Consider the following 23,036-nt stretch of genomic DNA (forward strand, 5'->3'; position numbering starts at 1 on the left):
TTATCCAGGCTTTTAACCCTAGGAATGAGTTAAAATTGTGTCTGGTGACCCTGACATAGGTTCTCGACAATTCCTTCTTTGTTATGTGGGACTGATATGCTAAAATGCAATGCATACAGTCATTTGTTTCATGAAAATGTACTGAGGGTAAAGCTTATCAGGAATCAGATCAGGTGTTATTTTCACTCAGTTTTGACCTTTGTGCTGATTTCTCCCAGCATGAGCTAGCAGTCTGTGAGATGGATTTATCATTACCTCCATTTTACAGATGGGTGAGCTGAGACTCAGAGTTGAAACAACTTGACCAGCATCTCACCATTACAAGTGGCTGATCAGAGATTAAACCAAAACCATTTTTTTTCCAGAGGTTGTGCTCTAGATCACCCAGGCTAAGGAACCCGTCAGTGGGAACAAAGTCATTTTTAGGAAATTACTTCATTGATTCTTAGGGAAGTTCATAGTAAGACCAGGAGGAATCAAAGCTGCCACCTCCCCCTGCAAAACAAGGGACTAATGTTTTGTGGGTTGGAGTTCTTTTGCCAAGTGGCTGGAATGGGGGGAGGGGCATGGGAAGAAGGGACGAACTTTGGATTGGGCAAAGGGGAGGGAAGGGAGAGTAGGGGACATGGGGGTAGGAGAGATGGTGGAATGAGAAGGACATCATTACCTTAGGTACATGTATGATTGAACAAATGGTGCAACTCTACATTGTGTACAAGCAGAGAAATGAAAAGTCGTGCTCCATTTGTGTACAATGAAACAAAATGCATTCTGCAGTCATGTATAACTAATTAGAACAAATTTTTAAAGAACCTGCCGGCTTTCATTTCCTGTTCTGTGGCAGACAAGGACTTTGAAAATCCCTCCCACAGCAGCATGTAAAACTTACATGCCAGAAAAAACAGAACATTACTAAGATCATGGGAAACATCCAAGCATATTCCCCAACCTCTCACCCCCACCAAAGAAAACTAGTTTCCGATAGCAGAGTGGTAAGCAAGTGCGGAAGCTTAGGCTGCCTCAGGGTCTAATGCTGACACCAATAATCTGGAAAAATGGGAGTGAAAGCAGATGTTGGATGTGTGTAATGTGGGCAGCTGAGTCAAGATCCTGCACGCAGGGGCTCCACCCTTATGAAGAGGTGTGAAGAATACATCTGCTCTTAAAAGGTGACAGGCAGGTAGCTTGTCTTATCTCTTTCTCAGCTCTGGGTAGAAAAAAAAAATCTGTATTATAGAATCTTGGATTGGACTTTATTCTACCCACATCTATGAAGTCAGGGAAAATCTAAAGAAATTAAGTGGCTCCAAATGATAGCAATCAATCATTGGTATAGGTTAAAATTCTTTCTAGAGGAAAGCATCACCTCATGCCTGTGAGGCTATCCGCTGATTAAGATCAGCTTAGTATAAACCCTCCAAAATTACCAAACACATGAAGAAACAAAAACATCATGAATGTGATGCAAAAACATCAGGCCAGGACCTTCAAATATTGGTATTATGAGATCTGGAACATAAAATAACCATGTATAAAGTGTTTGAAGACATGGTCACCACCAAATCTGAAAAATAACTGAATATAGCATCTATAATTGAACTACATAAACATTGAACTTAAAGCCTGACTAGGTTGATGTTAGATTAGACACAGATGAAAAGAGAATTAGTGAAATGAAAGATCTGAATAGATAAGGAAAGAAATGAGAAGGATGAAAGATTAAGAGGCATGGAGAATAGATTAAAAGACCTAATCTTGTTTTAACTAGATGTCTAGAATGAGAAAATTGAGGAGTACCATATTGCAAAAAAGACAATAGCTGAGACTTTCCTAGGATTTATCGAATACATTAGTACTCAAATTTAATGCTACATATTAAATGTGCTGCAAGTAGGACAGATAAAACCAATATCAGACATACATGGTAAAACTGTCTAACCAGGTGCAGTGTTGCACTGCCAGAATCCCAGTAACTCAGGAGGCTGAAGCATGAGGATCCCGAGTTTGAGACTAGCATCAGCAACTTAGTAGGGCCCTAAGCAACTTAGCAAAAAATTGTCTCAAAAATAAAGCAAAACAATCTGGAGATGTATCTCAGTGGTGAAGGTGCCCCTGACTTCAATCCCTAGTACAAAAAAAAAAAAAAATCCCAAAACTGTCCATTCTAAAAGAACATATAGATCACCTATGACAACAATTTAACTGACAATAAATTTCTCAAGAGCAATAATGGAAACCCAAAAACAGTGGAATAATATCATTGATGTAGTGAAAAAAAAGAGATAACTATAAATGTAGACCTGTCTTTGAATTATTAGAATAAAATGAAGGCTTTTCACAAAAATCAAAAAATATAGTTTGCTATGAACAGACATTACTAAAGGAATTCTAAAAAACTGTACATCTTTTAGAAGGACAATACTTCTAGAAGTTGTTCTGAAATGCAAGAAAAAATAGTGAACATGGTTGAATGTATACAATGATTGTATAAAACAAAACCAACATGATATAATTCATAGTGTTGAAAATCTAATATAACATGCTGGAGAAAAATAACATAAGATAGAAGGTATAATCTAAATATTAAAATGGCCGATTCTTCCTTTTCTCAGGGAGGAGGATAAAATTAATGATTAACCATAGGTTTTAATTGATTTTTGTGTTTTCAAGTTTCTAAGGCAAACACTAAAATGATAGAAATCAAGTACCCAATTAATAGAGGGTAAAATGGAATAAAAAATGCAATCATCCCAAAGAAAATAAGAATAAAGGGGAAAAAATGGTAAAATTAGGACAAATTGAAGGTACAAAATATGACGGTAGAAAAAAGCCTAATATATCTATAATCACTAAAAAAAGGTAAATGGACAAACACATCAGTTAAAAGGATTAGATTGTATTTAAAAATGGAATTTAGCTGCCCACAGTTTAACAAGAGACATATCTAAAATAAAAATCCAAAAGGCAAGGAAAAAGAAACACTGCAAATGTAGTCACACCGCAAGCAGCACTTTGGTCCCTGGGAGACCACACATTTGACAGTGGTCCTAAGGTACAATGGAGCTGAAAACCTGCTGCTACCTAGTGACCTGGTAGCCTTTGTTACATTGTAGTGTAGCACTTTCCTCATGTTTGTAGTGAGACTGTAGAGATTTGTGCTTTAGGACATATCTTTGGTAAAGACAGACAATTTGATATTTAAATCCATGTTGACTTTTAACTGATATGTTACCCTTTTTAGTGCTTATAGATATATTTGGATTTTTTCCACCATCACATTTCGTATCTTCAATGTGTCCTACGTTTACTGTTCATTTTTCCTCCCATTCTAATCTTCTTTTGGATGACTGTAGTTTTTTTTAAAAATTATTATTTAGTTGTAGTTGGACACAATACTTTTATTTCATTTATTTTTATGTGGTGCTGAGGATCGAACCCAGGGCCTTGCACATGCTAGGCAAGCGCTCTATTGCTGAGCCACAACCCCAGCCCTGGATGACTGTAGTTTTTAAATTCCTTTTTTGTCTCTACTAATTTGGCTGCCAATTTCCTTGGTCTTAGGGCTCATCTTATCTGGAAACTTGAAAACACATATATCACTTGAAAACCACAGTTAACCATGAACTTTAGCCTCCTACATGAACTGCAGTTCCTGTCTACTTCACCTCCAGTCATATAAAAGTGTAGCACATACAGCATGGACTATACAGAGTACTTGATAATGATAGGAAACAACCGCTACTGGTTTATGTGTTTTCTATACTTTATTGTTATTTTAAAATGTACTCCTCCTACTCATGAAAGAAAAGTTTAGGAATGGGGATGTAGCTCAATAGTAGAGAGTCTGCCAAGGCCCTGGCTTCCTTCCCCAATGCTAAAAGACAAACAAAACATCAACAAAAAAGTATTGTCAGGTAGTATGCTGTGTTATGCCAGCAGCAGCCTCCTCCATCTACATTTACCCTGTCCTTTGATTGCACCAAGAATGATGACCATAAATGCGTCATCCAGATTTACATAAGTGCACTCTGTAATTTTTGTACAATAATGAAGCCACCTAATTGCAGGTTTCTCAGAACTATCCCCATCCTTTATTGGGGGTGGGGGAAGAACTGGGGATTGAACTCAGGGGCACTCAACCACTAAGCCAAATCCCCTGCCCTATTTTGCATTTTATTTAGAGACAGGGTCTCACTGAGTTGCTTAGCACCTTGCTTTTGCTGAGGCTGGCTTTGAACTCGGGATCTTCCTGCCTCAGTCTCCCAAGCCACTGGGATTACAGGCGTATGCCACTGCACCCCGCAGAAGTACTCCCATCTTTACCAACATATTCCTTTACCAACCTACTTAACTCAAAAGAAGGAGGATAGTTGTATTAATCTGTTAAGTCCCAAGTTTTCAATTCTGTGCATATTTTAATGAAATTGACAGAGGTGCTCTAAAATAGGTGGAAATCATAACCTAGCATTTATTACATAATTTATTATCAATAATATTAATAGTGTTATTAATATTAATGAATATATCACTAATCATTCATCTACTCCTTTTCTCAAAAGAAAAATATTTAAAAACATAAATATTGGCTGGGCATGGTGGCTCATCCCTATAATCCCAGCAGCTTGGGAGGCTGAGGCAGAAGGATTGCAAGTTCAAAACCAGCCTCTACAACTAACTGAGGCCCTAAGCAATTTAGCACGACCCTGTTTCAAAATAAAAAATAAAAGGGCTGGGGATGTGGCTAAGAGGTTCAATCCCTGGTACCAAAACAAAACAAAACAAACCATAAATATTTATTTCAAAATTGCCATGAGTGGTATGTTTTGAGGTGTTCTGTAAATGGGACAATCAGACATAATGAGTTAATATCAAACAAAATTAGACAATAGAACAAAAACCATTATTAGAGATGAAAGTCTCTGTAATGATGAGAATTTTGATTCAATTTGAAGTTAAATTGGTTATAAACTCTTATCTATCTGGTAAACAGCTTTGAACTACATAAAACAAACATTAAATTGTAAAAAGAAGCTCAACAAATCCACTATCAGAGTGGGAAATTTCAACAGACTTCTAGTAAGTGCTAGTAAAATACATGAAAGAATAAATAGCTGAACTAAATTGATGAAATAGGTATATAAAAATCACTGCACTGCACAGTAGGAAAATTCATATTTTTCTCAAGTATTTACTGAAAAATTAAAAATATTCTGACATCAACAAATGTCAAACGATCTGTAACACACAGAAAACATTCTTTGATAAAAGTGTAATGAATCAGAAATGGGAATAAAGATAACTTCAAAAATACCTAACTTGAAACTTGACAACCTTCTTTTCATAACTCTTGGATAAAAGTGGACATTACAATGGAAAATTTTAAAAATAGGTGGAAATCATAACCTAGCATTTATTGCTTAGAACTGAATATAATGAAATTACTGCATTATTAAAGTTTGTGGACTACATCTCAGACAGCCTTAAATGCTCATTAGTGAAAAATAAAGACTGAAAATAACCAAGCTGAATGTCATATTCAAGAGATCATAAAAGAATACATACACACTCACAAATAGAAGGTATTTTACAGAAGATACACACAGAAGATGCCACTCTACTTATTAAAAGGAAATTCAAATTAAGAGCACAATGCTATACCATTCTGTAATTACTAGGTTAGCAGAAATGTTAGTTTAGACTGTCCCAAGTGTTAATGAGAATATGGGTCAACAGAATTATACAGTATTTTCACATCTTACTACTAATCAAAAAATATTTAACTATAGGCACACATACAAAAAATATTTAACTATAGGCATACATACAAGATGTATGTATCTAATAAATAAAAAGTTGAGTGAAAAATGCAGGATATAGAATATCCCTTAACACAGAATAAACACATGTCAAAGAAAAAGCTACTCAAGGATACATACTTATGTAGTAAAATCACAAATATTCAAGATAGTTGTGTGTTGGGAGGGGACAGGCCTTTAAAGGTATTATTAATGTTCTATGTCCTTAGCCAGGTGATGAGTACACAAGTGTTCATTTTACTGTTTTTGAAGTGATAGTTATAGAACACTTTCACACAGGTGAAATCATTTGTGCTGAGTAATAATAAGATAAATCTAGATATATGTTTTCTAAAAAAAACCTTTTGGTTACAGAACCTCAGGTATGATAAGTGTGTGCACTACCATCAAACAGTGCACATACACATTATTTTAAAATCCCTTTGACACCAAGGCAGGCTGGGAAAGGTTGCGTGAATATGAGCGAGTTGCCCCTCTGGAGTGCACATGGGCATCCTCTGGGGGTTGGAAGGGCTCTGATCCATCAAGCCATGCCCAACCCTAAGCCATACAGGTCATAAACCTCACAGTGAACCCAAACAGCAGGGTCGGAAAGATGAGTGCTAAAGGCCAGGTCAGACTTTTCAATTCACGAATCTTTTGAGGTTTGGAAGCAAAAGTCCTGAGAAAATCCCCAGGGGTTCTTGTACAATTTAGAGTAGGAGCAGGGAGCCCAGCTACTGAGGGCATTGGGGCACATGTAATTAAATGGAAGAAAATATATTCTTTGTTTCTAAACTGATAGAGCAGATGACACCAAGTGCGTTTGATATGGGGCTGCTTTACTGTGCCATAGCCACACATAGCCAGCAGGCGACAGCAGGGCCCTGTGATAATCTGAAGGCTGTTAAGGACACTGGTTCCTCCTATTCAGGTTGAGAACACACCTCACACCTCTGCTTTATCAAAGTGCACCCCAGGAGAAAAGGGTTATAGCTGCCAAAGAACCCAGAGCTGTCAGGAGATCCTCCTCTTGGATTCCTCTAAATCAGTCATAAATAAAATCTTCAGGAAATAAACAAACAAACAAAGCCACTCTTGAAAGACTTGAAACATAACTTTGGGAATCAGAATTTAAAATAATAACAATATTTTATTTTCAATTCCAATTCTTATAAAAAGCGGAAAGCAGATTATTTTAGCATCATGTACAGTATTTTCTCTTTAGGGCCTGAAAAGATCGTTCTAAACTGGGAATTTACTATTTTAATTGTCATTGCCCTGGCTCACACTTCAACATAGTGGAAATATTATAAATATTCTGACTTCTGGACAGAGGATATTTGCTATTTCATCTTCCAGAAGGACAATACGCTTTTCAAGGATTTCTGGAATGTAATGCTCCACATCAGGGAGAGGTGAGGTGAAGGCGGAGGAAGTGGAGGAGAGTGGGGAGGAGAAAGAGGCAGCCAAGACGTGTTGCTTTGTGCTTTGAAATATATTTCCTTTAGCATTTTGGAGAAATACAAAACTAGGATTAGTTTGTAATAACTTCTAGTTAATTGTGTTTTTCTTTGTATAATGTGAGGCTTTGTCTTAATTTGTTTATAGCACTATAACAGAATACCACAGACTGGGTGATTTCTCATGAACAAAAATATATTTGGCTGATGGTTCTGGAGTCTGGGGAACTCAAGATGGAGAGGGCACTTCTTGCTGTGTCATCCCATGGCAAAAAGCAGAAAGGTAAAGACATAAAGAAAGCAAAAGAGAAGATGGGGGAGGGGAGAACGAGGTTGCTCTGGCCCTTTTATAAGGAAACCCCTCCCTCAGTAACAGGATTAATCCATTCCTGAGGGTGAGTCATCACATGACCGAAACACTTTCCAACAGGCCTTATCTCCACATTGAGAATCAAATTTCTAACACATGAACTTTGGGGGACACATTCAAAGCGTATCGGCCTGGGACGAGTGGTTCCCTGAAATATTTTATTATGATATGGTCACCTCCTAACCTGATGCCTAACCTTGTCCTTGCCTGCATTCTACCAAAGGATCTCTCTTAAACCCAAGAATGTGGGGCTGGGGATGTGGCTCAAGTGGTAGCATGCTTGCCTAGCATGCATGAGGCACTGGGTTCAATCCTCAGCACCACATAAAAACAAAATAAATATATTGTGTCCACCTAAAACTAAAAAATAAATATTAAAAAATAAAAAATAATAAACCCAAGAATGTTCCAAGTTAACCCTCCAGCATGAACTCCTGCCCTTGTTGTCCACTGCTTCCAGAATAAAGTCCAAATTTCTCAGCATGGCAAACAAGACCTTTTGTGACATGGCCCTACCTACACTCTGGTCTGTTGTCTGGTCAAGGCTCCATCACCCTCCCCTGGCTGCCATAAACTCTGGCACACTCCCACCCTGGTACACACAATCCTCATGCTTGAGCAGGAAACTCTTGGACCAGTGGAATGTTTTGTCTTCAATGATCATATTCCTCCTACCTCTCAGACCATTCTTTCTGGAAAAATTCTAGAAATTCTCCAAAATTCAGTTTAAGAATGCCTGTCTAGAAAGACACCCTAATTTGCTAAAGAAGGTAATCTGCCCACCTATAGTTGAGCAGATTTGCTGTACCTCCTTTAAATATCTGTATCCTTGCACTTTATTTTGCATGTTGACTGTGAATAATTCTGACTGAAATATGTTTTCCAAGGTTAATTGTTCAGAGGGTGCTGGGTGAGTCATTTAGCCCCTCTTCCCACATTGCTCCATTTATTTTTGGTTCTCTTTGACCCATCCATTCCCCCTAATATAGTGCAAATAGAAAACAGGACTGAAAAATCTGTGCCAGGAATGGCCCTGGCATATTCTAGAACCTCAATGAACATGTGTGGAATTGAAGGGGCAAGATTATTCCATCCTGTCTGACACACATGATCTCTGACTTGCTTGGACGGCCCACTGGTCTTAGGAGTGAGAATGCCTACATAAGGGAGACCCCTCCCCGGCTACTCTTGGCAAGATTCTTCAGTGGAGTTGGAAAGTCATGAATAACTCCAAGAGGGGTCTCTGGCCAGAGATATAATTGAGGAGCACAAGAAGTTTCAAAGGAAGCTGAGCTGGTGTTTTGGGGGGGCAGTATATTTCAGGTTCTTTTCCCCTCTTTTTAAATATACTTAACATCTCTAAACATAAGATAAGCCAGCTATCTTCAGGTTAGGGTATAGTATAAGTATCATACTTATACTTACATGGACATCAAGAAATAGTGCTGTTACAAACCTATCCCTCTCCCCCCCACCCCCACCAGGAAATGAGATTGCTATAATCAGGATCACACATTGTAAATTCTGAATTTCCAGGCTAAATACAGAGAGAAGACCCTGCCTCCAGTGTGGTGGCTCAAATCTGACCTCCTTGTGTCAACTCTGCTCCTTCCACGGTCCAGGCTGCAGGCCTCCTTGAACCTTGGCATTACCAAGGCAAGATTGTCAGGGCATTGCAGCAAAATAAGCCATCTACCTGGCATGTTTGGAGAATTCAAAGAAAATACTCATAATCTTTTTTTTTCCTGTTGATTGTTACATCTCCTTTAAAAACAAAACATATATTAATAATTTATATTAATAATTTAACATATATTAACACCTTTCCAAGGTATTGATTACAATCATGTGACCTTGCCAGTTCTGAGTCAGTGAGGCCACTTGCTCCATAATGTATACACACTCTGATAAGCTTGGCACTGTGTAGTCTGGGGGAAAAAAGTGGGTGGGCCCCCAGGGTGCTCTGTTATCTAAACTGACCCAGATTAAAGCTATAGGTCTAACTGACTTGCTCCTGGGTACCTGGGGTGCTGAGAGTAGAGCCAGCTGTGCATTTGCTGCCCTCTGGTGGCATATTCTGAAGAGAGCCTGGGGTTGTGGATCTTATTAAGGCCAGTTCATGTAAAGAGCTTAGTCAGCATCCTCCTCCAACTAAAGGATGAATGGGTGAATGTTTTCATTTGCCTCTGACTCAACTCCTAGACTGCTCATACACACGTAGTGACTCAACTCCTAGATTGCTCCTACACACGTAGCTCCAAAGCCTAGCTCAGTTTTCTTCATGGAACACTGCTAATAACAACAGTTAACATTGATTGAATGCTCCCTCTACACACTACATAGTGCTGCATACTTTGTATAAAGTATGTCATTAAATGCTCACTTGTGTATGAAACAGGCATTACTAACAGGTTGAGCATCCCTAATCTGAAAATCCAAAATGTGGAATGATCCAAAATCTGAACATCTGAGCACCAACATGATGCCACATGTGGAAAAATCCCACACCTGACCTCATGTGACAGGTCCAGTCAAAACATAGGCACTCTAAAAATATTGTGTAACATTGACTTTCAGTTATGTGTATAAGGTATATTTGAAACAAGTAAATATGTGTTTAGACTTGGGTCCCCTCCCCAAGATATATCAATATTTATATCCAAATGTTCTAAAATCTGAAAACTCCTGAAATTTGAAACACTTCTTCCCAAGTGTTCTGGACAAGGGACACTCAACCTGTAGTGGCGTTCCTGTCTGATGAACAAATGGAAGCCTGAGAGGAAGTAAGAATTGAAGAGCTTTGGAGCTAGAATAAAATCCTAATCCTAACTGTAAGGCAGGTCTGCTGCCTTCAGAGTCCATGCTTTTAACCTCAAAGCTGTACCATCTCCTATGCTGCAAGCTGAGTTAGATATCTGTTAAGATCACTCCCAGGCCAGGCATGGTGGCTCACACCTGTAATCCCAGCAGCTCCAGAGGCTGAGGCAGGAGGATTGTGAGTTCAAAGCCAGCCTCAGCAAAAGTGAGGCACTAAGCAACTCAGAGAGGCCCTGTCTCTAAATAAAACACAAAATAGGGCTGGGGTTGTGACTCAGTGATCAAGTGCCCCTGAGTTTAATTCCCAGTACTCCCCAAAAAATCTCGCACTCAGTCCCCACACACTTTAAGGAACAGAGTGCTTTGCCTGGCCTATTCCAGTACTGACCAAAGCTGTAGGTCATTTAAGGCTAAAGCTTAAGGATCTTGCACAGCTATGTAAGACCTTGAACAAGTGTCCAAATCCAAACACCAAAGCATCTTATTGACACCAAGTACAGGATGGCCGGTGGCCTATTATTTCAGCCATGAAATGGCAAAGAGCACTTTTATTCTCTTTGTCATGGGCTCTCCCTTGACTGGGCCCTTGATTTGGTCTATGCATTAGGAGGGAACAGCCTCAACAGGGCCAGGGTCCAACTAACAGTCTGAATATCAATAATATAAAGGGGCTTCAGCCACGGAATCCCATGCTGCAGTCACATCAGATGTAGACCACAGAGAATGGGAAGAGAGACTTAAGCCAATTCACACCCAACTGTTTAATCCGCTAGGTAAAAGGATGACTGGATTTATTTCTAGTAATTATCAGTTCAGCTATACAAAAAATAAAGACAAGCTGTGAGCACAGGTTCTCCCACCATACTGAAGCATGGTGTTTCTTTCTAAATTAAAAAAATATATATATATTTAAAAAGTATACTTCTGAGCTATAGTAACAAAAACATCATGTTATTGGTACCAAAATAGAGAAAACAAATAGAATAGAATAGAATAGAATAGAGGAAAGAGACAAACCCACATAAATACAGTTATCTCATACTAGAAAGGGGTGCCAAAAACATACACTGAAGAAAAAAAAAAATCCTCTTCAAAAAAATGATGCTGGGAAAACTGGAAATCCATATGTAGTAGAATGAAATTTAACCCCTACCTCTTTCCCTGTACAAAACTCAACTCAAAGTGGATCAAAGACCTAGTTATTAGACCAGAAACACTGCACATACTAGAAGAAAATGTAAGCCCAACACTCCTACATGTCAACTTAGGAACCGACTTTCTCACCAAGACTCCTAAAGAACAAGAAGTAAAATTTAAAAAATAAATAAATGGATGGTATCAAAATAAAGAGCTTCTTCACAGTAAAGGAAACAATCAAGAGCATGAAGAGAGAGCCTATAGGATGGGAGAAAATCTTTGCCCTTTGGACATCAGATAACATGTTAATTTCCAGAATACACAAAGAACTCAAAAAGCTTAAATATTGGGGGCCATGAATGGATTATGGGTTTGTTTGAGCCACCTCAAGGCAGGGGTATATCTCTTCTGAGAACTCTGAAATCCCACATATTCGAGACTGCTCAGATTATGTTGATGCCCTCTCATTGGCTCAGACAGCCCTAGGTTCAAATGCACCAGCCCAGAAGAACAGGAGGTGGGTGTAACCTGCTAAGCCCCAGCCAAGTTGATTTTGCCATCTTCATCCTGTTTGCCTCAACAAGTCCTTCACACTGAATCCCGTTGGTGTTCCTACCCATATGAGTAAAGCCCATGGGTTCCATTTTGTTGTTAGATCCAGTCTCTACTAGATCCTGCCATTTCGCTTATTTCCATGTCTTGTCTTTTTTTAAAATATTTTTTAGTTGTAGATGGAGACACTAACTTTACTTTATTTATTGATTTTTTCATGTGGTGCTGAGGATTGAACCCAGTGCCTCACGCATGTCAGGCAAGTGCTCAACCACTGAGCCACAACCCCAGCCCCTCCATGTCTTGTCTTTATGTCTTAAATTTCTAGTAATATTGCCAATCTGACTCACCACCCCAGCTTGGGGAAACTGAGTAAATATCATGTGGGTTGTGACACTTAACACCAAAAGAACAAATAATCCAATCAACAAATAACCCATTGAAATTCATTCCGCTGTCATGTACAATTAAGTAGAACAAATAAAAAGTTTAAGAAAAAAACAACAACTGTGACTTCTGGGGCAAAGGAGATGTTTAGAGTATCACTGGTGGGTAGGAAGTGGCATCTGGGAGTAGGAGCGAGAAACATGAAAATGTGAATAGAAGAGACAGGGAAATAGAAAATTAAGAGGGGGGGAATGAAGGTCCTAAGAAGAACTGCTGTTCACTCCTAACCACTCACCTGAAACATACTCTAGATGTGTTTAAATAAATCTCCATAGCAAAAAAAAAAAAAAAAAAAAAAAAACAAGAAACTTTGGCCACAGGATCCTATATTTTCTTCTCAAAAGAAGAAATTCAAATGGTGAACAAATATATGAAAAAAAATGTTCAACATCTCTAGCAATTAGAGAAATGCAAATTAACACTATAGAGATTTCACCTCAGTCCAGCCAGAATGGCAGTTATCAAGAATACAAGTAACAATAAACGTTGGTGAGGATGTGGGGAAAAAGGTACACTCATATATTGCTGATGGGACTGCAAATTAGTACAACCACTGTGGAAAGAAATATGGAGATTCCTCAAAAAAAAAAAAAACTAGGAATGGAAATACCATTTGACCCAGTTATATCACTCTTCAGTATATATCCAAAAGAATTAAAGTCAGCATACTACAGTGATGCGGCCACATCAATGTTTATAGCAGCTTAATTCAAAATAGTTAAGCTATGGAACCAACCTAGGTGCCCTTCAACAGATGAATAGATAAAGAAAAATGTGGTATATGTATACAATTTAATATTACTCAGCCTTAAAGAAGAATGAAATTATAGCATTTACCAGTAAAAGGAAAGAGCTGGAGACTATCATGCCATGTGAAGTAAGACAACCCCCCAAAATCAAAGGTTGCATGGTCTCTCTGATATGTGGAAGCTAATACACAACAACTGGGTGGGGGGCCAGGGAATAGAAGTTTAGTGGATTAGACAAGGGAAATGAAGGGAATGGAGGGAAGAGAGGAATAGCAAAGGCAGGGGAATGAATCTGACATAACTTTCCTATTTACATATAGGAATGTACCACAGTGGATCTCAACATCATACATCCTAATTAGAAAGATAGACTCCATGTTTGTATAAACACGTCGAAATGACTCTGCTGTCATGTATAACTAAAAAGAATTTGTGGGATACCATGTGATATTTCAATACATGTACACATTGTGTAAAGTTCAAACCAGGGTAAACATACATATCTCCTCCAACATTTATCATGTTTTTATGATGAAAACCTTCAAAACGCTTTGTTTGGCTTTTCTGGGGTGCTCCTTTCTTTCCAGCTAGCCAGGCCTCCTTGGTGTGCCACCCCAGTTCCTACTGTACTGGTTAGGTGTGCTAGTTATCCTGAAGGGCTGGATGGACACAGTCATCCAGCTGTTGAGGGTTTGCTATTGTAGCCACCCAAAATACTAGGAACCTGACTTCAGGTTTGTAATTTGGAATAGATTTCTTGAGTTTACCAAGAACATTTCATAAAAACTTTAGACTTCCTATTTTTCCATCTTATTGAGTTAGACTTCTGGTCTACTAGATATGTTTTATGATTATTATTATTCAACAAATTTCTATTAAGCTATTGTGTATGAGGCTGGGTATCCTGAATGAAAAAAAGATGAGGAAAACATGGAGCACATTCAAAAAACAGAGATATGAAAAACTGTGGTATATACGTGTAATAAGAATTGTAATGCAAAAAAAAAGTACATGAATAAAGTCATGAATTGGCGTGAACATACTCTATATACAAAGAGATGAAAAAAATTGTACTCTATATGTGTAATAAGAATTGTAATGCATTCCACTGTCATGTATTTAAAAAAATATTTAAAAAATCATTAAATTAGAAGGGACATAGACACACAAATAACTGTAATACATGGCAGGGAATGTTATATCTGTTTCTGTTCTTGACTTGTTTCTCTTTACTAGTTTGAACTTCCCCACCTGAGTTATTGTAAATGCTTCCTAGAAGAGGTCTCTTCTGCTCCTCACACAATTATTTCCTATTCCCAGGATAAATTATCCCTCCTTTCATCTACCATGGGGGCACAGCCGAGATGTCCAGCCAAGCAGGGCTCGGTGTAGGGGACTGTGACTTCCTGTGGCCTGTGAACATATTTAAGCCCCACATGTTTCCTTCTGGCAATTGTGTGCCCTGGCATTCCACTTTCCCTCCACCTCTGAGCAGAACAGACACAACAGGGTCCTTCATGATCCACAGTTTGTTATTAAGAGCTGTTTCTGAAAATAGAAGTAAAACCAGGACTGGGACATAACCTATGTTTCCCTAATTTTTCTCCTTCTTGATCTTTATAGCACTGAAGTGGAAAAAAAATTGACAACTGATAGTGCCTTTGAATGAGACTCCCAAGAGTTGACTCACTGAATCCTTCAGGACAGAGTCAAAGGCAAGCAAGCCTTCTGCACCACTTTCTGTTGCATGACAAATTATTACCTACACATACGTAGTAATAAATGCCAAGAAAAGTCCAGTATCTCAAGATCTGAAACAAAGTACAGCTACAATTGCTTCGTGAAGGATGGGCTTAAAGAAAAAAAAATATATAGAAGAAAGCCATTAATTCCAGGATGAACATGTGACTACTTAGAAAAGGAGATTGGTGAGTGGTTCTAAGAACTGATATTCTGGAGGAAGTGAGGAGCCTCAGGATTCCTCATCATGGGAAACTCCCTTCCCTCTTGACTAATACATCTGCTATGTGAGCCTGCCACAGTCATAAGAGATGAAGGTGTCAACAGAAAAGAAATGCATATTTTGTGCATTTTGCCTCTACACAGAAGAGGGGTTTATTTTTAATTAAGTGATATTTAATCCTCTCTTAAGAGGCATTTATAGTGGCTTACATGTAGGGGGTGATTTCTAACCGGTTCCTTTCTATCTTTGGGATTTCTAGAGAGAGCTAGAAATCAAGCCAGTCCAAGGATGCTATATTCCATGGTTTTTCAGGAGATGGGTTTTGCTCCTGAGGGTACATCATGAGAAAAAAAAAAAAGGAAAGTGAACGTGGCCACATGAAGACCCTCTGGAAGGAAGAACCCATCCACTACATAGCCCTTTGGTAACTTGGAGAAATAATGTTACACACTCAGTCTATCAACGAGTAGTCAGATGGGATCGTAGCTAACTACAATGCACAGAATAGTTGGTTAGAAATACTTCAGGTGTCAGTTACCAGTCCACTGCCTGCCTCTCAGCTCCCCATGCCCCCTGGGGTAAACGTCAGAATTCCTTTAAGGACATCTACTGTAAAGCAAGTAGACATTTGGTATCCTCTGAAGAAAGCTCTGAAGAGGTCAGAGGAGGAAGACCCCCTACAGCTGTTTCCAGCATGGGCAGGGGTCTGCAGTGTGCAGTTAGATCTTCTGGGGAGCCTTCCCAGCCACCAGAGGCAGCCAGTGCTACCTCATAGCCTTGGTGAACCTGACCTTGGCCACACTCCCTGCAGAGAAGCCCTAACACTGGTCTGCACAGCTGCCACCTGGGCCAGAGGTGTCTGCAACAGTCCCTGCAACCTCTGCAGCCCCCACTCAGAATACCCTTGTTTGGATGCTGCCTGCCCATCTGTACTACCCACCAAGGCCTAATGCTCCCCCAGCCACTCCAGACCAGCTCCAGCCTATGGCGCTGTCACACCTTCTCCAACCGATCTGAATCACTCATACTCATCCTTCTGTGGGTACTTCCCCTGTCTTAGGATACCCTACAGATTCCCTTGTGTCATAAGTTAATTCTTTACATTAAACATCTCCTCCTTAACCTTATGGTTTGTTTTGTTATTGTTCTTTTTTTAAAAAAAAATCTGCACATTTAATGATGTGCATAAACTTCAGGATAAATAACTTGAATGGTCAACAATTTTCATGAGCTGGTATGTTTAATATTTTACACAGTAAAATCCAAATCTTCTGAAGCCTTCAAAGACCATACTGAAGATACCTAGATCCATAGCCTCATGATACAATCTGTGCTTTCAGGAAGCACATTATTCACTCATAATTATTTTTAATTGCCATTGTGATCATGGAGTTATATTTTCTATTATTACTAATACTTTTTTTTCTTTCAGGATGTCATGGGAAATTTTATGAAGAATATGTTCATTATATACATTTAGTAACTTTAAACTCATTCTTGAAAATTTATCCTAAGAAAATTATTAAGAATCACCAAATGGTTGATATTTTACAATGAAGAAAAGACTCCTAAATATGGTTTTGATTGAGCAAATATATCACTTTCCTGTAACAGTATGAACATCAGAAAGAATAGTTAACATATAAAATGCTATCATGGAAAGTGCTGCACATAATAGGTAATCTAGAACCAAATGATCAAGAACTATGCAGGTTCTAGGATTTGATGCTACTTGCAAGCTATCCTGTTACATCCTATGTCATGGATACTGGTAGAAGACACAAGATTTCTGGGTCAGAGATAAAGGACTCTATTATTCAAGAGCAAAGCAGTAGCTAGAACTTATAATATTCTCTTGTGTTGGTTCCCTACCTTTCCCAGGCCCCAGGAAGGCAAAGCAAAATGCTCACCATGGATGCACAAGAGGATGACTGGGTTACAGAAGAAGAGGACAATGAGATTGCTGATTCACTGCTTTTATAGAAAGCAGAAGCAAGCTGCTCTTGTCTGGAGAAAGATGTAGACTCATCCCTTGAAGTCACCCCTTGCAAACACATGGACCATGTAAAGCATAGTCAGGTATTCTTGGCATACCCAGCAAGAGCTTATGTGGGGGGGGGGGAGGTGGGCACTGCCATGGATTGTCTTTCCTAACAATATAAAAACTAGGCAAGAAGCATGAAGACTGAATAGAAGAATGAAACAAAAATACAAATAATTTTGTTCCTGTGGTAAAATTTTCTTAACCCTTTGTCTTTGTCTCTGTTTTCCGTTGCTATAACAAAATAGTGGTGGCTGGGTACTTTATAAAGATAAGAGAGTTATTTAACTTACAGTTTTGGAGGCTAAAGGTCAGATGGCCCTATCTGTTTGGCCTCCAGTGAAGGCCTCACGGCAGGACTGTAACACAATGATAAGAACACAGGTGGAAGAGATCACATGGAAAGACAGAAAGCTAGAGAGATTTAGGTGCCAGGCTTATTCTTTTTTATAATAATCCACTTTTGAGGGATCTGGGATCCCAAGAAAACTACATTAATTACTTCCAAGGGCAGCACCTCCCATTACCTAGTTTCCTTGCCCCAGGCCCCACTTCTTAAAAGTTCTACCACATCCATACTGCCACACTAAAGAAGCTTCCAGCACATGAACTTCTGGGGGACACACTCAAACCATATCCAAACCATAACAGCCTTGTTCTTTCCTCTTGTCAGCTGTACAGGTAAATATGTATGTATGTGTATACATACTCATGCACTGGGCAGAGAACACTGTCCAATATCAATTTTCAGAAAACTAAGCAAGGAAATCCTCTCTTCCTAGTATTGCCATGTCGGCTTCTTAATATTGCCTAACATATTGCTAATATAGCTAATATATTCTTAATGTATTCCTAATATAGCTTCTTCTTTTGTGGGGAGGAGGTGGTTACTAGAGATTGAATTTAGGGGCCCTTGCCCACTGAGCCACATCTCCAGTCCTATTTTGTATTTTGTTTAGAAACAGGGTCTCACTGAGTTGCTTAGTACCTTGTTTTTGCTGTGGCTGGTTCTGAACTCACAATCCTCCTGTCTCAGCCTCCTGAGCCACTAGGATTACAGGCATGTGCCACTGTGCCTGGCCTCTAATATAGCTCCTTAATATTGCCTAATATATTCCTTAACATTGCATAATATATTCCCAATATTACCTAATATTGCCACGTCAGCTTAATATTTTTTAATATATCCTAACATAGCTAACATATTCCTAACATAGCTTCTTAGTTTTCTTTTTGATTTTATTTTTTATTTGTTCTAATTAGTTATACATGACAGCAGAATGCGTTTCAATTCATTGTACACAAATGGAGCACAACTTTCATTTCTCTGGTTGTAAATGATGTAGAGTCACACCATTCATGTCATCATACATGTACCTAGGGTAATGATATCCATCTCATTCCACCATCTTTCCTACTCCCATGCCCCTAACCCTCGCTACCTCCCCTTTGCCCTATCCAAATTTCCTCCATTCTTTCCCTGCTCCCCCCCACACACCATTATGGATCAGCATCCACTTATCAGAGAAAATATTTGGCCTTTGGTTTTGGGGGATTGTCTTACTTTGCTTAGCATGATATTCTCCAACTCCATCCATTCAGCTGCAAATGCCATTATTTTATTCTCTTTTAATGCTGAATAATATTCCACAGTTTCTTTATCCATTCATCTATTGAAGGGCATCTGGGTTGGTTCCACAATTTAGCTATTGTGAATTGAGCTGCTATAAACATTGATGTAGTTGCATCACTATAGTATTTTGATTTTAAGTCCTTTGACCATAAACCAAGGAGTGGGATAGCTGGGTCAAATTGTGGTTCTATCCCAAGTTTTCTAAGGGATCTCCATACTGCTTTCCAGAGTGTTTGCACTGATTTGCAGCCCCACCAAAGGTACGAGTGTACCTTTTCTTCCACATCCTCGCCAACACTTATTATTCTTATATTCTTGATAACTGCCATTTCTGACTGGAGTGAGATGAAATATTAGTTTTGATTTGTATTTTTCTAATTACTGGAGATATTGAAAATTTTTTTCATATATTTGTTGGTTGATTGTATATCTTATTCTGAGAAGTGTCTGTTCAGTATCTAAGCCCATTTATTGATTGGGTTATTTTATTTTTAGTGTTAAGTTTTTTGAGTTCTTTATAGATCCTGGAAATTAGTGCTCTATCTGATGTGTGTGTGGTAAAGATTTTCTCCCACTCTGTAGGCTCTCTCTTCACATTATTGATTATTTCCTTTACTGAGAAAAAGCTTTTTAGAGGTATTACAGTTTCTACCCTATAATCTTGTAGTATCCCTGCAAGTTACCAATACCTCACCTTTTTAAGGGGGAGATCAATTTTACTGCACCCAATACAAACAATATGCAGCTTTAAACCAAATAGCTCCTATTTAGGTGATTACAGTTTTGTCACAATAAATAGAATGATGTGTTCAATTATTATCTACAATATAAACAGTAGGTTTGCATAAGGGCCTACAGTTTCTAATGGTGTACAAATTGATGTTTATGAGGTAGGATGTGAGAATATAGAGGCACTAGTTCACAAGAGGAATGAAAAAGGAATCAAAAGAAGTTGGTGTTAGCAGAAGAAAAAAGAGAAAGAGGTGACCCCAAGCAAGGCTCTCCTCTGCCTCTGCAACCAGATGGTGTCTATTAGCACAACTAGTAGGGACACCTCTGGAGCAATCAGGCCTGCAGGGACTTTGGTGGTAGTGTTCCACATCCTGGCTGTTGTCCCTAGACAGAAGCACCCACGTCCCTAGTTGGTGGCAGCAGTAGTGTCAAACCTGTAGTACCTCGATGTTGGGCTTCCAAGCCCCAGCCTATGTCCCAAGACGGAAACTGCCCCAACTAGAGATGGCAGTGGCAGTAGCACATGTATCCCAAGATGGTGGCAGAGGTGTCCCATGATGGAGGTGACCACTTTCAGAGATGGGACTGGAAGGGCGGGCTGTGCAATGGCATTGGGCAGCCCTTCAGGGATGCAGTGCTGTGGCCAGCAGTGCTGCAGTGGGCAGCTGCCTCCAGGCCCTGTCCATTGTTCTAACGTGAAGGTTACCATGTGGGGAAGGCTATGGCAGTGGCTCCAGTGTTCCAAGATGGAGGTGTCACAGGAAAACAGGGAGCTGAAACTCCAAACCTCAGTTCTTGTGTTCCAACGAAAGAAGATTTCAAGTCAGACACCAAAAGTCATGCAGAAGAACTTTATTAGAAGCAAAAGTGAGGTGAAAATAAAGGAAAGTGAGGCTTAAGCCAAAAGCACTCTCAAGGGAGAGAGTGGACCGTCTCCGAGCAGAAAACAACAAAGAAGACAATACTGTCCCCAATTTCATTATTGTTTTATGGTTAATTTGAAAACTGGGGTCCTCCTCCAGCAACTTTCACCAATCTGGTGTTTAACTCCTCCTTCACGTGGGATGGTGGAGTTTTTGACCTTAGTTGGTCCTCTCCGAAACTGTCATGGTGGCCATCCTATTTAGGGGGGCTTCATCTACAAGTCAATCCCATGTTAATGTGGGCATTGGGGTCAATCACTGATCAGAAGTTACTTTAGTGTGCCTGTGCTACTAAAGGAGTCTTCCTCCCCAGATAAGTGGAGATACTTTTATTCTTAGCATCATGTCAACATCAATGGACCCTATTAAGAGTTAGTCCCATTAATCCTTTTTTCTTGACATTTCCTTTTGCTTCTGTTTCTTTTTCTACAAATTGCCACATTTTGCTTTCTTGTTTACTTTGGCAGAAGTAATTTAAAGAACACCTGTGACCTTGCCTGCATTTTAATGCTCATTGCTAGCTACTACCTAACAGAGGTGGTCTGGGGGGAGCCATGCTTTCGTAGATGGGTAGCCAGTGAGGGCACAGTTGTCCTCTCTGTGCCTCTCTGCACTGACCAGGCCTAGACTCCCTTACCCTCCGTACACCACGTCTCCTCTCCTCATATAGCTTCTTAATAATGCCTAATATATTCCTTAATATTGCCTAATATATTCTTAATATAGTTACTATATTCCTAACATATACTTAATATCACATCTTAATATTGCCTAGTATATTCTCAATATTGCCATGTCAACTTCTTAACATTGCCTACTATATTCCTAATATAGCTGATATATTCCTAATATAGCTTCTTAATATTGCCTAATATATTCCTAATATTGCCTAATATTGCCATGTCAGCTTCTTTCAAAGAGAAGCCTCTCAGAAAACTCCATCTTTCTTACAGATCACAAGGAGCCAATTTCAGCTCAGAATGTTTCATGGGGCAGCTGCAGCTTTGCATCTCTCCATAGAGATCCCAAGACTTCCTAACTCTGGGAGATATGACATATCTGCTAGGCATTATTTATTCATGGATGATATTTTCATTTCTTCTTTTCATACTCTTGTATTGGATTTGTGCCATTTTATTTTCAGAAGACCCTCCTGTACAATGGAGATGGGCACCCACATCTTATTACCTCATCTTCTTAAGGCATTTACAGATCTACCATTAGTGTGATGGATAGTTACTGAACTTTATCAAATATTTTAAAGCATGTATCTAGATAGTCATGTTTTTAACTCTAATATGGTGTTATACTAAATTTTATCAACTGCTTTACTAATTTAAACAACCTTATGTTCTTGGGAAACTTACTTTGGTTATTTCACTTTATCTATTTTATGTCCTGATGAATTTTGCTTATTAACAATTGGGTTTAAAGTTTTATATTGGTGTTGATGAGTTATTTTAGTCTGCAATATTCTTTACCTGTTCTTGTCAAATTTTAGTAAAAAGATTAATCTCAAAAACTGAGGTGAAGGTGCAGCTTCTTTCTCTATACTCTGGACTGAGTAGAGAATTAAATCATTTGGTCTACAGCCAGCCACTGAATGCACCCCATCTCCTCTGATCTCTGAAGCTAAGCAGGGTCCAGTCTGGTTAGTACTTGGATGGGAGAATTGGATCATTTGCATTCTTTGAATGCAAATTGAGCATTCCTTGAATGTTTGCAAAGCACTCACCAGTAAAAGTAAGTAGCTAAAAAGTTTTACAGTAAGGAAAAAAGTCCTAATTCTGATTGTAGTTTAGTTGGTAAATGAATCATAGAGTTTTCTCTCATTGAAAGCAACTATAAAATCTGGACGGAACGCTTAATAATGCTACTTCGAGAATCTAAAAATAAACATTAGAAAGAAGACCAGAATTCAAGGTACAATCAACCTGGCCATGAGTTTTTATTATTTTTCCCTCTAGTATCCCTCATCTTGAACAAAAATAGCAAAATTCTTCATAGAATTTATATAAAATCCAGCATTTCATAACACAATATCCAAAAATACCCATAATAGGGGCTGGGGATGTGGCTCAAGCGGTAGCGCGCTCACCTGGCACGCGTGCGGCTGGGTTCGATCCTCAGCACCACATACCAACAAAGATGTTGTGTCCGCAGAGAACTGAAAAATAAATGTTAAAAATTCTCTCTCTCTCTCACTCTCTCTCTCCTCTCTCACTCACTCTTTAAAAAAAAATTTAAAAAAAATACCCATAATATAATCCAGAATTACTTGGCATTCAAACTACCAGTAAAATCACAACTTGCATGGGGAAAGAGTATCAAGGATGTTAACACAAATGTTAATTAGGCATTATTCATCTCAAAATAGTGATAGTTTTGTTTCTTCTTTTCCAACTCTGTATATA

General features: G+C 38.9%; 1 long non-coding RNA gene across 3 annotated transcripts in view; it reads right to left on the minus strand.

Annotated features, from left to right (window-relative positions):
- The window catches only part of LOC144366324 (uncharacterized), a 43,266-nt gene that overhangs the window by 7,620 nt on the left and 12,610 nt on the right, over positions 1–23,036 (minus strand). The window contains exon 2 of one of the 3 annotated variants that reach the window (XR_013425339.1): positions 20,536–22,789. The exons of the other annotated variants lie outside the window; for them this stretch is intronic. This is a non-coding gene — a long non-coding RNA (uncharacterized LOC144366324). Of the gene's footprint in view, positions 1–20,535; positions 22,790–23,036 lie in introns of those variants that run through there. 3 annotated transcript variants of the gene reach the window in all.

This window comes from Ictidomys tridecemlineatus, chromosome 8 (genome assembly GCF_052094955.1).
Source record: "Ictidomys tridecemlineatus isolate mIctTri1 chromosome 8, mIctTri1.hap1, whole genome shotgun sequence".
Classification (NCBI taxonomy): Eukaryota; Metazoa; Chordata; class Mammalia; order Rodentia; family Sciuridae; genus Ictidomys; species Ictidomys tridecemlineatus.